Source organism: Hemibagrus wyckioides, linkage group LG10 (genome assembly GCF_019097595.1).
Source record: "Hemibagrus wyckioides isolate EC202008001 linkage group LG10, SWU_Hwy_1.0, whole genome shotgun sequence".
Lineage (NCBI taxonomy): Eukaryota > Metazoa > Chordata > Actinopteri > Siluriformes > Bagridae > Hemibagrus > Hemibagrus wyckioides.
This window is the reverse complement of record NC_080719.1, coordinates 3157086-3174499: the sequence shown is the minus strand read 5'-3', so window position 1 is coordinate 3174499 and position 17414 is coordinate 3157086. Positions and strand designations below refer to the sequence as shown.

At 39.6% G+C, this 17414-nt stretch overlaps 1 protein-coding gene across 8 annotated transcripts in view; it reads right to left on the bottom strand.

Moving 5' to 3' along the window:
- Positions 1-8778, bottom strand: part of LOC131360335 (polyamine-modulated factor 1-binding protein 1) — a 169884-nt gene extending 161106 nt beyond the window's left edge. For 3 of the 8 annotated variants that reach the window (XM_058400663.1, XM_058400670.1, XM_058400669.1), the window contains exons 1-6: positions 8563-8778; positions 8149-8220; positions 6648-6791; positions 6387-6479; positions 6241-6292; positions 5855-5959 (exon numbers count right to left, since the gene is read on the bottom strand). The gene's annotated coding sequence lies outside the window, so the exon portion shown is untranslated. Of the gene's footprint in view, positions 1-5854; positions 5960-6240; positions 6293-6386; positions 6483-6647; positions 6805-8148; positions 8221-8562 lie in introns of all 8 variants that reach the window. The other 5 variants (XM_058400665.1, XM_058400664.1, XM_058400666.1 and 2 more) reach the window with 5 other exon arrangements.
- Between the last annotated feature and the right edge of the window lie 8636 nt (positions 8779-17414).

Sequence of the window (17414 nt, the reverse complement as noted above, 5' to 3'; positions counted from 1 at the left end):
ACTTACAGTCATTTACATGTGCTTGTTGACCTGTATAGTGTACCTTAACCTTAGCTCAGGGGTGAAACTAAAAGCAAAAATGTTTTTGACCCCAGACTGTTCTTCTAGATCTTGGTAAAGTGGAAAATTGTGTAAATTAATTTTTTTCCCCACTGAACTAAGCCTTTAAAGCCAGAACCGCACACGTTATGAACATTGCCCTGCACTCCAACACAAATCCCAAAACTGTTCCCACAATGCATCAGGGAGACACTGTATTTATCAGCGGAGTCTGTATAAACCTTTCTGAGTGTGTGAGAGTGAGAGAATATAGCCTATAAAGAGACAGACCACTCAGACCCGGGGTCCACTGAGGAAGAAGAGGGGAGGAATCACAATGAGCCTCGGGTCTACACGACGTTAATGGCAAGGAAGCGGCCACTTGTAAACAGCAGAACGCCATTAAGTGTGAGCGACGGCGTATCTCTGTGGCAGGACTGAGATGTCACAGAGGGGCATGAGAAGGGCAGGTCAGGAGTTCTGGGGACATCAGTGTGTACTGAGCATGCACACGTGGAAAGGAGAAAATGTGGACATCAGCAGTCACTAGTGAAATTCAGGTTCATGCATTGTAGCCTTAGATGTGTATATAAATTTAACCTGAACATATTATTTCTATTTATTTTGATCCATTATTTTTTTTTACATGCATGGACAAGAGTGAAAAATATCAGCAGCCCAGTCATCCAGGATAAACAGGTTACTTTGTCTGATGCCAAGAAAAATTATTTATTTAACTACAAACAATATTTTTCTATTAGATATCCAGCCAAGTTTGAACTTTTTCCCCCAGACAGATTGATTAGCGATACTGAATTTGCCCTGCTCTTTTTTTCCATTTAAAATCATCTCCAAAAATGATTTAATCGTCCGAACCGTTCGCCTCAAGAACACAGCCAAGCTAGCGTTTCCACCATTTCAGTCAGGAGAGCGAAATAATATTACTAATTGTGAGGTGGAGAAGTGTGGGGATCATGACAAACTCAGCTGGATTTCCAAGTGACTCTCTAGAAATGTGCAGCAAAATGTAAAAATAAACAAAAACAATAAATAAACAAATATTTCAAAACAAAACATTATGATCTAATCCTTTCACGAGGCTGACATTTTCGTTGTCGAGCAGGTGAGTGCAGGAAAGAATCTCTTTAATCGTCTTCCAATTATCACCATTATCTGCCCCCCCCCCCATTACAACTTCTGTTTGACCATTTTCGGAGGAAATGTAAAAATCACGCTTGTTTAATGTTAGCTATGTTGAACGTGCACTAAGAGATTTACACCGATCAGGCATAACATTATGACTAATATTGTGTTGGTCCCCCTTTTCCTGCCAGAATAGCCCTGACCCGTCCTGCACTGTGTATTCTGACCCCTTTCTATCAGAACCAGCATTAACTTCTTCAGCAGTTTGAGCAACAGTAGCTCGTCTGTTGGATCGGATCACACGGGTCAGCCTTCACTCCCCATGTTCATCAGTGAGCCTTGACCGCCCATGACCCTGTCGCCGGTTCACCACTGTTCCTTCCTTGGACCACTTTTGATAGATACTGACCACTGCAGACCGGGAACACCCCACAAGAGCTGCAGTTTTGGAGATGCTCTGATCCAGTGGTCTAGCCTAAACAATTTGGCCCTTCATCGAACTCGCTCAAATCCTTACACTTGTCCATTTTTCCTGCTTCTAACATCAACTTTGAGGACAAAATGTTGACTTGCTGCCTAATATATCCCACCCACTAACAGGTGCCATGATGAGGAGTCTTGTCTCTTGATCAGTCTTGTTCACGGCACTTCTCATTGTTCATAATGTTATGCCTGATCAGTGTAATTTCACACTGAACTCAAAATACTGTTTATTTACTGACAGTCAATGTGATTCGGAGCATGAGAGATCGGTGAAAAGGGGGCGGTGCAATAATATGTTTTTGGCTCATCTCTAAATGTATTGGGGAGAAAAAGCCTGCTCTAGAAATCTGTATTAATAACACAGTCTGTGATAAAGATCACTGTACATGGTAGCAGTGTAATATTGTGTATATTATGCATATAATGAAGTGATGATTATTATATTTGCGCACGAGGGTATTGTCATGCCGGAACAGGTTGTTCCAGTGATGGGAAATTGTAAAGCCATTCTATACAATTGTGTGCTCTTTGTGGCAACATTGTGGTAGCTGCAGCAGTTTTCATCGTCGAAAGTTTGCGTTTGTTCGTTAATATTCATGCCTTCAGTTTGCAGGTGTCTAAATGGCATTGCAATATGTTAGCAACTATTTTTCACCGATAGCTTAGAAATTTCTGTTCTCATGGACAATGCAGGAATTCTGCTTCACTCACTGTGCTGTCCATTCACAAGCAAACTGCAGTGCGTGTATAGGAAAAGGTGTTTTCCGTGCTGTTTTCACACCGCACATCTCCTCCTGCTCCTGTGCAATATGATTTGAGGCGACTCAAGTGCCAAGTGTGCTGCAGATCAAAAAAGGATATTCCAACACTCGGGCAAAACGCAGTTACAATCTGAATGTCTGCCTTCAAGCAGCACTCCTTAAAACACAGAAAAGACATTTATTATTACCTGCATCTACGAGTCGTGGCAGATGAGCCCCCTCTCCGCTCCCTTTTTTTTTTTCCCAACCACTAAAACTTTTATCGGCTTTCATCAAACCAGGAGCTGGAGGTGCGCATCAGATCCTGTCTTCCCAGCCAACCAGGCCTGAAATGGATGCACGAGCTGTCACGCTCCGCCCTACTTTCATCATTCATCAGCACGGGGAAGGATATGAAAAATAGCACATCTTTAAACGTCGAGAAGGAGAAGAATGCGTTAGTAATACATTTACATAGGCAGAGATAGGGGGTGCAGGTTAGAAAATTCCACCCCCGTCTTAGGACGCATATTTCACTCCACTCTTCCTGATGAATACTGGCTAAAAGGGAACATTGCCCAGTAATGTACAGATATTCAATAAAGGGCCACTTAATGGGCACAGTCAGGGGAAAGAAACGTAACCCAAAAAGCTTTTTGATGTAAAGACACTAATTCAGTTAACAACATTGATCAACCTGTCATGCTTTCAGTATGGTGCAATGGCTTTTAGCACCATGTGTGGGCATTAATGAAGTTATGAAGTCGCCAAAAAAAAAACCCCAGCTTTCAACCCCTGTCCTTGTCAGATCCAATCTTTTTTGGACTGGAACGAACAATGCCCTGTATCTGCATGTAGTATCATAGCGGCATTTAATATAACCCCTGAATCTGGCCACAAATATGAGCAATGGAGCTGGTGTGCTGCAGAGAATATCCACCAGCCATATTCTCACATATACACTTCTACACAAGAATTAAATCTTAGGTAATTTTCACACTTGGCCTAGGAAGTCAGTACCATTTGGTGCAGTGTGAAAGCTGTTTTCGAGTCCAGAGATTCGATCCCTGGTCCTCTTAAATGATAGAGGTCTCAGCTGAACCCTGCTGCGAGTCCCATCAGATGTGGAAGCTATCCTCTCCACACTCAACTGTATGCCGAGTAATATGATTGGTTCAAACTTGACACGTCACTTCCTGTTTTAAGTCTGGTGACGGGGATTGTTATTGTCAGAGAAGGACAACTTATTGATACATAAATCCATACATTCATAGAACTGATGCACTGTAACTAGTTTGTAAAGTCCATGTATTTGCTCTACAGAACCCATTGGGGCAGTGTGTTGGCTCAAGCCCAAGGTCTGGGTTGTCGATCGGAAGGTTGGTGGTCACTGCCAAGCTGCCACTGTAGGGCCCTTAACCCTTCCTGCTCCAGAAGTGCTGTATCATAACTTCCCCTGCACTCTGACCCTAACTTCATCAGCTGGGATATGTGAAGAAAAGTCTTCCACTGTGCTGTAATGTATGTGTGGTGATAATAAAGGCTTCTTCTTCATTAGACACACTGAAAAAGTTAAATGACATTACACTGGCATGTTGATGGTGATTTTACAAGGTTTTTTTTTTTTTTTTTTTAAATATGTAAGATTAAAACGTTAAAAAATATGAAACATGTTTAAAGGCTAAAGCATTAAACCTCTTCTAAGATATTCCAGGTGGTTGCTATGCTAAACCAGCAGGTTGCCAGGATGCTGCTAGGTGGTTTCTAAGCTAAACCAGCAGGTTGCTTGGATATTCCAAAGTATAGCTATGATATTCCAGGTGGTTGCCGTGGTGTTGCTAGCTGGGTTGCTATGTTAACCCAGTTGGTTGCTAGGGTGTTTCGAGATTCCCCATGTACCACATAATGATCAAGATCAATGATCATGTCTGTGAATCCTGCCGTCTGGTCTGCAGAACCTAATGACTAAAAATAAATGCACCCCAACCTCTTCCCTATGGACAAATGACCCACTTCGGAGTGTTGGTACACGGCAACTGGAAAATTTCCCAAAAGCACACGTAACCCATTTTGTATGAGATCTTTGCCTGTGCTGAAATTCACGTGTCAAATATTGAAAGTGGTATGGAAGAAGAAGGCGGCTCGCTGACAGATTCTCAGGCAGCTTTTAAATCATTAGCACAGTGAAACAACAAGAGGAGGGAAAAAAATGGAAAATCTAAACAAGAAAGACTACAAAGAACATGAGGAGTGTCTGGAAAATGAAGCATCATTTATGAGCCAATCAGCAGCAGACTACAAGAAAGTGACTTACTCACAGAGAAAACACATGTGACGAACAAAGTGTTTATTATGTAAAAGTTCTCCAATGCCACTGATTCACATGTGGTGTAATCAGCGTCGCCATAGTAGAGACTAAAGTTTAAAATAAAAAAAAAAAAAAAAAACTAGAGACGTTCTGAGCAGACGTTAGAGAGCGTCCCCTGCTCTCGCAGCTCACATCACGGCTGCTGATATACGAGTTGAGAGAGCAGGTTCGCTCGACTCACCATCACTGTGTAACGCCTGACTCTGTCACCTTTAACGACTACTCACTGTCACTGCTGCTTTACGTCTGCGCTCTTGAACAAAATACACATTAAGCTTGGTTTGGAGGTTCTATAAGAAATAAATGACTTAAAATACTGAAATAAATTATTTGTAATCTATTAAATTCTATTCTATTGCATTAAATATGCAAATTACACCGATCAGGCATAACATTATGAACACAGAGGTGAAGTGAATAAGACTGATGATCTCATCATGGCACCTGTTAGTGGGTGGGATATATTAAGCAGCAAGTCAACATTTTGTCCTCAAAGTTGATGTTAGAAGCAGGAAAAATGGACAAGCGTAAGGATTTGAGCGAGTTTGACGAAGGGCCAAATTGTTTAGGCTAGACCACTGGATCAGAGCATCTCCAAAACTGCAGCTCTTGTGGGGTGTTCCCAGTCTGCAGTGGTCAGTATCTATCAAAAGTGGTCCAAGGAAGGAACAGTGGTGAACCGGCGACAGGGTCATGGGCGGTCAAGGCTCAGTGATGCACGTGGGGAGCGAAGGCTGACCCGTGTGATCCGATCCAACAGACGAGCTCAAATTGCTGAAGAAGTTAATGCTGGTTCTGATAGAAAGGTGTCAGGATACACAGTGCAGGACGGGTCAGGGAGCAAAAGGGGGACCAACACAATATTAGGCAGGTGATCATAATGTTATGCCTGGTCGGTGTTTGTTATGAGTGTGAAACCTCTATATAAGGTGGAAAAGAAAGAGACGATGATAAAGAAATTATATTTTTCTCATTAATAAGGAATGAAATATTAAATGCAATTTGTTTCAAGTGAATTTGTATTTTTTTTAGAAATAAAAAAAAAAAAAACCACACAAACAACCTGGGTGTAAATTCTTACCTGAAAGATATCCTCGGAGTTACCAAATGATCAACTGTGCAATAAATATATCAGGAGGTTCAGGCATCGCTACTGTTCACCAGTCATTTCCATATGGATATCTAGCTATATATATATATAAAATGAAAAAAAAACAACTAAAGTTAATAATGTCATTGCAAAATGTAATGCTTAATAATACATCATGATCACACAATGTGACACACTGACCAGGCATAACATTATGACCACCTGCCTAATATTGCGTTGGTCCCCCTTTTTCTGACAAAAACAGCCCTGACCCGTCCTGCATCATCAGTCTTGTTCACTTCACCTCTCAGTGCTTAGAATGTTATGCCTGATCAGTGTAATATTAGCATTAAATAAATAAACAACCAAACAAACACCTTAGAAGTAAAGCCGCACCAGTCGTCTTCTTCCCTGTTCAGAGATGTGTCCCTGAGGATAGACAGACGATTTTAATAAGACATCACAATCTAAAAAAAGAAAAAGCATTAAGTCTTTGTTTTCAGTGTTGTAAGACCACAATTACATGCACTTGTGGCGTCCTGCTGCCTCGGATCAAAACAGCTGACTACTTCTCCCGCAGCAGCAGTAATTTATCAGGAAACTGAGTGATGTTTTCCTGCTGAGGAGAGAAACAAAATCAGTTCAATGGGAAAGAATCTGGTTCATGAAACAAAGAGTAATTATATATGCGCAGATCTAAGTTAAACAGCTTTTGAGCTGGGATACATTATGATATAATGTCAATATTGAGATATAATAGCATAGTGCTGATTAAATCTCGAACCTGATTGGTCAGAAGGTGCTGATTAATTTTATATAACAGCACGGGATGTACAGTAATCAAATCCCAACTAACACAGGGCAGTTAGTGCGGCAGAATGTGGTGACGTTTTCTGTAAGGAGTCTTCAGAGTCAGCGCTTTGGAACACTGCGAAGTAAAGCTTTTGAAACAAGGGAAAGTCTTTAGACAGAAGATCTTCTGGGCAGTATGGCAAGATGTGTTTTTTTTTGTCTTATTAACATCAAGAGAGAAAAGAAGAGAAGCTGATGAGGGAAAGACTGTTTATAGCTGCTAGAATGTTTTCGTAAACTATAAACTGATAAATTATTTGACAAAATAGTTGTAGTCGATAACTCCTGTTGTTGATGGTTTTCGTATATTTCCTATATAAATGGTGGCCATCATGGCCCAAGTAGCACATTGTGCTTAATATTGGGGCTCAGATTAATGACAAAAGAGATATCACAATCTAATGTGGGCAATATTATCCGCCAAGTGCAGATACACTGTGTTGCCAAAAGTTTTGGGACACCCCTCCAAATCATCGAATTCAGGTGTTATTTTCCAGGGTTTGGGCTCAGCCCCTTAATTCCAGTGAAAGGAACTCTTAATGCTTCAGCTTCATACCAAGACATTTTTAACAATTTCACGCTCCTAACTTTGTGGGAACAGTTTGGGGATGACCCCTTCCTGTTCCAACATGACTGCACACCAGTGCACAAAGCAAGGTCCATAAAGACATGGATGAGTGAGTTTGGTGTGGAGGAACATCAGGTTCCTGACCTCAACCCCATAGAACACCTTTGGTATGAATTAGAGCGGAGACTGCAAGCCAGACCTTCTCGTCCAATATAAGTGCCTGACCTCACAAATGCACTTCTATAGGAATGGTCAAATTTTCCATAAACACACTCCTAAACCATTTGGAAATCCTTCCCTGAGGAACTGAAGCTGTTATAGCTGCAAATGGCGGACCAACTCCATATTACATTCATGTCCATGTAAAGGCAGACGTCCCAGTTTTGGCCTGGCTTGCAGTCTCTGCTCTAATTCATAACAAAGGTGTTCTGTGGGGTTGAGGTCAGAAGTTCCTCCACACCAAACTCCCTCATCCATGTCTTTATGGACCTTGCTTTGTGCCCCGGTGTGCAGTCATGTTGGAACAGGAAGGGGTCATCCCCAAACTGTTCCCACAAAGTTGGGGGCATGAAATTGTCCAACATGTCTTGGTATGAAGCTGAAGCATTAAGAGTTCCTTTCACTGGAACTAAGGGGTCGAGCCCAACCCCTGAAAAATAACACCTGAATTCATGGATTTCTTTTGGCAATACAATGTATATTGTAGGTGTCGTTAGGTGTATTCATTACAAGTAACTGGGGGCCATCATGGCCCATACAGCACATTATGCTTGATACTGGGGCTCAGATTAAGACTGTTATAAATAGATCTGAATTAATTTATAACAAATAAAGCTCAAATAAACATTTCATTCTGAAGACCTACCGTGATTTAACTTGAAGTTAGAAGTGTGAAGCCTGCTTCTTAGTCAAGTTATATACACCAAACATGTAGAAACTATGAGGGGAAAAGATATTTACTAGTTAATTAATGATCATCAACTGTTTTAAAGGTTTTAAAGAAAATAAACAAACAGTCATATATTGTTTTTAGAAGGGGTTCTGAAGTGTATACATGTATGGCATCACCTCCCCCTCGGGATATGCGTATAAACACACAGCTCCTGTTGATGATACCAGTTTAAACAACTGCAAGTGAGTGTGCTTTGAGTAAAAAATAATTTGTTTTAAGCACTGTCAGCTTTTTATAAATGTTCACACTCGATTTAAATCAGCTAGTTAGTTATTAGCAAACAAACACACTAGCCGGCTTGCTAGCTTAAAAACTTAGCTAATCTACCTGTTACCCAGTGCATCATTTCAGCCGTGGCAGGGCTTTAAACTGGTGCCTCTTTTCGTCCAAATTCGTTCTCCTTCACCTCTACCTTCATTTCATTCGATATTTAATTCCTTTCCGAGCCAAACAAGAACACGTAATTTCACTTCACATTACTCTTTCCCTCAAATTGGTCAACAAATCTGAACTACCCGCCCCGCAATCTGTGCCTGCCGCCGCTTGTCCTAGTCATAGTTTGACAGACAGCTCAGCCAGCCAATAGGATGTTTTAAATCGCCACGGCTGGTGAGCCAGAACCAACCACAAGGCAGAAAAAAGTGGAATGGGCGGTGCTTTGTGAAGAGACCGCCGAAAGGGCTAAGAGGATTGCCATGGTGACCGTGCAAGCGGCGCGTGCAGAGCAGATGAAAATGGCGTTGGAGTAGCAGCATCTTAGAGCGCGTGCATAGGGCAGGTGCAATAAAGTGCGCGGTTGCCTTGGCAACAGTAAACGACACCGTCAGCGCTAACAGTGCTAGCTTCGTCTGACAGAGATTTTAAGATTTTCTTTTCCCCAAATAAACCGATTGTTAAAACATATTTTTCCTCAATTTTCCACACAATATTAAGCAAATGTCTTTAAGTGCAACGACATTAAACTGGCTCACTGAACAATATAATATTAATGTTGACCATATCGCCCACAACAAACATCTTTTATTATTAAAGTATTAAATTCCTTCAAAATATAAACTATATCCCATGACTTGTTTTTATTTACATGCTGTATGAAACTCCTTTTACAGTTTTTAAATGTTTATATTGTATATTTAGCCTCTGTATTAATGAACTAGCATGAAGAAAATATTTTTTACAAAGTCTACAAAGCACCGGGTCCAAATGTTGTTAATATTATAGAAATTAATTTGAGTATGATGAAAATATATCTAAATGATTTGTTTTACTGAGGCTGGTTGTATCAGGACAGCTAGCTGTTAGCATTAGTGTTTAGCCAACTGTATGGTCAGAGTTATGGTCATGCTAGCTAACGTTGGAGAGATTAGCCTTAGCTAATGTTTTTACTAACATTTCTTGCTTTCTTGCGTGAAAGGAGAACCAATTTACCACCACTAAATGAAATATTTTGCTGTAACTTTAATTGAAGGGCAGCACGATGGTTAGCAATGTTGCCTCACAGCAAGAAGGTCCTGGGTTTGAATCCCGGGTTTAAACAGACCGGGGTGTTTCTGTGTGAAGTTTGCATGTTGTGCCTGTGTGGGTTTAATCTGGTTTTCTCCCATAGTCCAAAAACATGTACGTTAGGCTGATTGGTGATTCTAAATTACCCGTGTGTGTGTCTGTCTATATGTGGCCCTGCGATGGACTGGTGACCTGTCCAGGGTGTACCCCTGCCTTTTGCCCAGTGTGTGCGGGGATAGTCTCCAGCAGGTCCCCGTGACCCTAATTGGGAATGAAGCGGGTATAGAGGATAGATGAACTTTCATTGTTTAAGTAAAGGTATAAAATTGTCAACTTTTACAAGAGGAGTTTTTTTTTTTGTAAGAGTTGCAGTTTAATTGAGTAGAAAATAAAGAGATTTGCATACTTTTACCACTTTCTGGCTAAATAAAAAATATAAAGCAACTTCCTGCACCAATTGCAGTTCTTCAACATCAAGCTTGAACGCCCTGTAGTGATAGTTTTGGTTAAACTCCAAGAAAATTCCACAGCTTTGGGTTAAAGTTGAACTCTATAATTACAAAATCTAAGTTAGGTGAACTGAGAAATATTTCTGATTTTTTTTTTGTTTTTTTGTTTTTTTTAAAATATAGAATTCTTGGGTTCTTGTTCAAAACGACCGGGCGAACCTGTTTCACTCTCTCTCCTGTTGTATGCGAGTGCTGAAGGTGAAACAAGGTCATCGTCTTAATCAGAAGATTACGCCGTTCCGAGGCTTGCTAAGATTTATCAGAGCATTGAAAGTGCATGGCCATGCAAGCCCAAGTGACTCACAAGCAAACCGCGACTTGGCAATGTCTTTGTTACAAACCCAGATTATTAAAAAGATATCCCATGGCAACTCATTATACCACGAGCTTGGGCTATTCCTCCTCAGGCCCTTTAATTAAATCGGAATTATTCGTAAAATAAAAAAAAATAAATAAATAAAAACTGCGATTTGACTGCCAGCTAGTCCGTCATTGTGCCAGCAGGCAGGTGCCTTATCTCAGTCATTTGTCCATCCACCCCCTCCATCACCACCACGCTTCACTTCTTTCCAGGCCTCTATGTTCCATCTTTGTCCTCCACTACCTCCCTCCTTTCTGCTTAAACTCCAACAGTAAGGTCAGTTCACATATGGTTGCATTTGTATCCTAACAGTCTGTATAGTGTTGGATACGGTGGCTTGCATAAGTATTTACCCCCTCCTTGAACTTGTACACGGTTTGTAGCGTTCCAACCTGGAACTGAAATGGAATTAATCAGGACTTATGAATCTTCACAAAATAACCCGTAATATAGTTTGCTTGCTTTGATGACTAATCCCCTCTTTATTGACTTTTGTTGGAGGGCAAAGACAGAGTGGAGTCTCTGTTGTGCCAAATTTCTTTTTCCTTTTCTTTTTAAATAAAAAATTCATACGTGCCTTTCTTTCTATATGTGATGTTCAGCGTTTGGATTTGCTCTTATAGCTTGTTGTTCTTCACCTCGGTCTTCAAGACACTGTATGTTCTCCATCAAACCACTTCAGTAGAACTAATTCATGCATTTCAGAGCAACAGGGGGGTGAATACTTGTGCCATCCCAAATGCCGACAGATAGATTTTTTTCTCTCATTCTAAAATTTTTGAAAGATATAACCAGGTCATAAGGTTACAGAAAGTGGAAAAGTTTTCAGGGGCTGAATACTTCTTAATACTTAAACCACTGTCATCTTTTTGTGAAAACTTTCCTATGTACCGCACATAACGTGAACACAACCCACACTTCATCATCTCTCTTACAATCAAGAAAAAAATCGATGAGATTTTCCCATTCTATAAATACAATAGCAGTCAGGACTTGTTCGTTACTTGACTGATGTTGTGATGCTTTCAGCATAATGAGATCTAATTCCACACAAATGTAAGGAAACAATGGGAGTGAGCGAATCGCAATACGAACACAGGGACAATAACATGGACAAGGCTAGAAAGCACAATTACAGCGCGAGTAAAGCCGTGTCTGTCAGCACTAATTATGTGCACTCTTAATGGCGCTGTTTAGGAAAATAGCCTGTAGCTGACAGAAACCATCGCGGACTGAGGAGTTAAGCTGGATCTTGTCAACGGGAATCTTTTTTTCATTAGCCACGACAAAAGGCAAACAGTCAGAAGCCTTTGTTGTGTGGAATATTTTCGTCTCCTTCATTGTCTTTTGTCTTATTGAAAGATGAAAATTGTTACATGTGGAGACACTGAAAGTAACGTCAGGGCTGTTTTTAAATGGCTTATGGCTTTCTTTCTACATAAAGAACTTTATCGCTGTACGCCAATTGTTAAAACAAGCAACAGACATGAAAAAAAAAACCATTGTGGCTTGAGCTTTTCAAAAAGTCACAAAGAGCAAGACGTGCTACATCGACTAACACGCTCGTATGAACGGCTAGACAGTGTCAATTAACACAATTAAATTGTTGTGCTGGTTCCTCATAAACGATTCTCTATAATTAACGTTCTATAACGGGGGGAAGAAGCTTCACCGTTGTTAATGAGTGCTTTCAGGGAAAGGTTGTGAACCTACTGATGTATACCCTATAAAGGGCTTAGATCAAAGCTTGTAGAAATGACCTTAATGGCAGCTGACGTTATTTACTGCATTAGTTAGCATCAACGAACCCTAATTCACTTTATACCACATTGCTGCTGAAGTCTCCACTCTGATGGGTCGGAAGGTGAGGGTTCATTTTCCGTAAGAGCCGCTCTGGCCCATTTATATTGACATCTTACCGTTTCTATAGTAACGGCTCACTTATAGGGTTAGGCTTCACGTGATTGAAGTGGAATAATAATAATAATGATGATTATTTGCAAACGAAAATGGATGTTTAGGTAAGGAGGCTCCAGTTTCGGGTCCTTGGTTGAAGTCAGTGATTTTTTTAACCAGTCGTCAGGAGAGAGGAATTTGTGGTTTAGCAATAACATGAAACATTAATGTAACTATAAATAGATAACAGTTACATGTTCTTCAATAAATAAATAACTCCAATCACTGCTAAACTGCTGTTATAAAATGAGTATAAGCAACAATGTAACTATGTTGTTGTTGTACTTTCAGTTGCTCCTTGTTCAGGGTCTCAAAATCGGATCGTTTGGTTCTTATGATTTGATTTTGCACAGGTTTTATCCCAAATGCCCTTCCTGATGCAACTCTCCCATTTAATCCAGGCTTTGGGACCGGCACTAAGAGGTAACTTTTCAGTGGCTGGGTTAGCGCCCTGCGGGCCACGGCAATGAGAGCACGGGATCCTGCTACTGGACCACGAGGAGGCTATAAGCAATGATGTAACTATAAATGGATAAAAATTATAACATGTTCTTCAATAAATAATAAATGGCTGTGTTATAAGATGATAATAAACAATAATGTAGCTATAAATGGATAAAAATTAAAACGTTCTTTAATAAATAATAAACTGTAGTCACTGGTGAATTGTGGTGTTATAAAATGAATATAAGCAATAATGTAACTATAAATAGATAAAAAATAAAACATCTTCATAAATAATAAACTGTAATCACTGTGATCAATTCAATCATGAATTGGCCTGTTAAGAATATAAGTTTTATTATTTATTATTATTATTATTATTATTATTATTATTATTATTGTTATTATTATAAAATGAGTATAAGCAATAATGTAACTATAAATGGATAAAAATGAAAACATATTCTTAAATAAATAATAAATTGCTGTGTTATGTATATAATCAATAAAGTAACTATAAATGGATAGAAATTACAACATGTTCTTCAATATATTAATAAACTGTAACCACTGGTGAATTGCTGTGTTATAAGATGTTAATAAACAATAATTTAACTATAAATGGATAAATTACAACTTGTTCTTGAATAAATAATAAACTGTAATCACTGTTTGCTGTGTTATAAGATGACAATGTCATTATAAATGGATACAAATTTCAACATGTTCTTTAATTAATAATAAATTGCCGTGTTATAAGGTGAGTATAAGCAATAACGTAACTATAAATGGATAAAAATTGAAACATATTCTTCAATAAATAATAAATTGCTGTGTTATGAGTATAAGCAATAACGTAACTATAAATGGATAAAAAATTACAACCTGTCCTTCAATAAATAATAAATTACCATGTTATAAGATGTGTATAAACAATAATGTAACTAGAAATGGATAAAAATTAAAACATGTTCTTCAATATATTAATAAACTGTAATCCCTGGTGAATTGCTGTGTTACAAGATGAGTACACGGTCACTTTGGGACATTCCGTTACAGGAAAATAATCAACCTTGTGGTGTAACAGTAACGCCGCTTCATCATGACACTGTGTTGTTGATTATTTTCTTCTAACAAAACACCCCCAAACCCTTGTGTTAACTTTGTTTGTTTTTAATGATAGAAATGAATAGGATCAGCTGAAGAATGAGCGTGAGTGAGTGTTTATACCATCAACAACAATAACTCTGTCAAAAGAGCTAAAAGCCTTGATTAATACCTGTGTGGTGTTTAACTGCCAGACTTCATAATCGCAGCTGAATGGAGGATTAACACCAGGACAAAGCCACTGATTAACATTTATTTCATTATTTAATTAGTGCTGATTTATTTTCAGCCACAGATGAGTGAAAACATCGATGTATGTGCCTTTAGTTCAGACTGAAACAAACATTGCTGAATAAACTGCTCTCTTTTGTTTTGCTTAGTTCCACTTCCAGGTAATTAATGCCAAGGTTTATTCATGATGTGATGAAGTGAGACAATGGCAGACATGATGTCTGTTATTATTGAGATGTTTTCCCTTCATGTTTATATATAGTTTTCTAATTTATGGAATAGGGAAACAAATATAGCTAATTAGAGAGAGGTTTAATGTGAGAAAATGGTGTTGGTGGGAAAGAAAGAAAGAAAGAAAGAAAGAAAGAAAGAAAGAAAGAAAGAAAGAAAGAAAGAAAGAAAGAAAGAAAGAAAGAAAGAAAGAAAGAAAGAGAAAAAGAAGAAGTAAAAAAAAAAGAATAGAATGGAAAAAAATAGAATGGATGAAAGGGAGGAATGAAGGAAAGAAAAATAAAGAAATGAAAACGCAAGAAAGGAAGAATGGAATAGAAATATTGAAGTTATAAATAAAAATAAATAAATAAAGAAATAAAGAAAGAAAGAAAGAAAGAAAGAAAGAAAGAAAGAAAGAAAGAAAGAAAGCTCGGGGTTTCCTAAAACACATACACAGATCATCCACAGCATTATAAGGCCTCTGATTGTTCTTGTTCATTATGTCACAGTGTAATCTATGACAGGGAGTACAGTGTAGTCTATGACAGGGAGTACAGTGTAGTCTATGACAGGGAGTACAGTGTAGTCTATGACAGGGAGTACAGTGTAGTCTATGACAGGGAGTACAGTGTAATCTATGACAGGGAGTACAGTGTAGTCTATGACAGGGAGTACAGTGTAATCTATGACAGGGAGTACAGTGTAATCTATGACAGGGAGTACAGTGTAATCTATGACAGGGAGTACAGTGTAGTCTATGACAGGGAGTACAGTGTAATCTATGACAGGGAGTACAGTGTAATCTATGACAGGGAGTACAGTGTAATCTATGACAGGGAGTACAGTGTAGTCTATGACAGGGAGTACAGTGTAATCTATGACAGGGAGTACAGTGTAATCTATGACAGGGAGTACAGTGTAGTCTATGACAGGGAGTACAGTGTAATCTATGACAGGGAGTACAGTGTAGTCTATGACAGGGAGTACAGTGTAGTCTATGACAGGGAGTACAGTGTAATCTATGACAGGGAGTACAGTGTAGTCTATGACAGGGAGTACAGTGTAGTCTATGACAGGGAGTACAGTGTAGTCTATGACAGGGAGTACAGTGTAATCTATGACAGGGAGTACAGTGTAATCTATGACAGGGAGTACAGTGTAATCTATGACAGGGAGTACAGTGTAATCTATGACAGGGAGTACAGTGTAGTCTATGACAGGGAGTACAGTGTAGTCTATGACAGGGAGTACAGTGTAATCTATGACAGGGAGTACAGTGTAATCTATGACAGGGAGTACAGTGTAATCTATGACAGGGAGTACAGTGTAGTCTATGACAGGGAGTACAGTGTAATCTATGACAGGGAGTACAGTGTAGTCTATGACAGGGAGTACAGTGTAGTCTATGACAGGGAGTACAGTGTAGTCTATGACAGGGAGTACAGTGTAATCTATGACAGGGAGTACAGTGTAGTCTATGACAGGGAGTACAGTGTAGTCTATGACAGGGAGTACAGTGTAATCTATGACAGGGAGTACAGTGTAGTCTATGACAGGGAGTACAGTGTAATCTATGACAGGGAGTACAGTGTAGTCTATGACAGGGAGTACAGTGTAATCTATGACAGGGAGTACAGTGTAGTCTATGACAGGGAGTACAGTGTAATCTATGACAGGGAGTACAGTGTAGTCTATGACAGGGAGTACAGTGTAGTCTATGACAGGGAGTACAGTGTAATCTATGACAGGGAGTACAGTGTAGTCTATGACAGGGAGTACAGTGTAATCTATGACAGGGAGTACAGTGTAGTCTATGACAGGGAGTACAGTGTAGTCTATGACAGGGAGTACAGTGTAGTCTATGACAGGGAGTACAGTGTAATCTATGACAGGGAGTACAGTGTAATCTATGACAGGGAGTACAGTGTAATCTATGACAGGGAGTACAGTGTAGTCTATGACAGGGAGTACAGTGTAGTCTATGACAGGGAGTACAGTGTAATCTATGACAGGGAGTACAGTGTAATCTATGACAGGGAGTACAGTGTAGTCTATGACAGGGAGTACAGTGTAGTCTATGACAGGGAGTACAGTGTAATCTATGACAGGGAGTACAGTGTAGTCTATGACAGGGAGTACAGTGTAATCTATGACAGGGAGTACAGTGTAATCTATGACAGGGAGTACAGTGTAGTCTATGACAGGGAGTACAGTGTAGTCTATGACAGGGAGTACAGTGTAATCTATGACAGGGAGTACAGTGTAGTCTATGACAGGGAGTACAGTGTAGTCTATGACAGGGAGTACAGTGTAGTCTATGACAGGGAGTACAGTGTAATCTATGACAGGGAGTACAGTGTAGTCTATGACAGGGAGTACAGTGTAGTCTATGACAGGGAGTACAGTGTAATCTATGACAGGGAGTACAGTGTAGTCTATGACAGGGAGTACAGTGTAGTCTATGACAGGGAGTACAGTGTAATCTATGACAGGGAGTACAGTGTAGTCTATGACAGGGAGTACAGTGTAGTCTATGACAGGGAGTACAGTGTAATCTATGACAGGGAGTACAGTGTAGTCTATGACAGGGAGTACAGTGTAGTCTATGACAGGGAGTACAGTGTAGTCTATGACAGGGAGTACAGTGTAATCTATGACAGGGAGTACAGTGTAGTCTATGACAGGGAGTACAGTGTAGTCTATGACAGGGAGTACAGTGTAATCTATGACAGGGAGTACAGTGTAGTCTATGACAGGGAGTACAGTGTAGTCTATGACAGGGAGTACAGTGTAGTCTATGACAGGGAGTACAGTGTAGTCTATGACAGGGAGTACAGTGTAATCTATGACAGGGA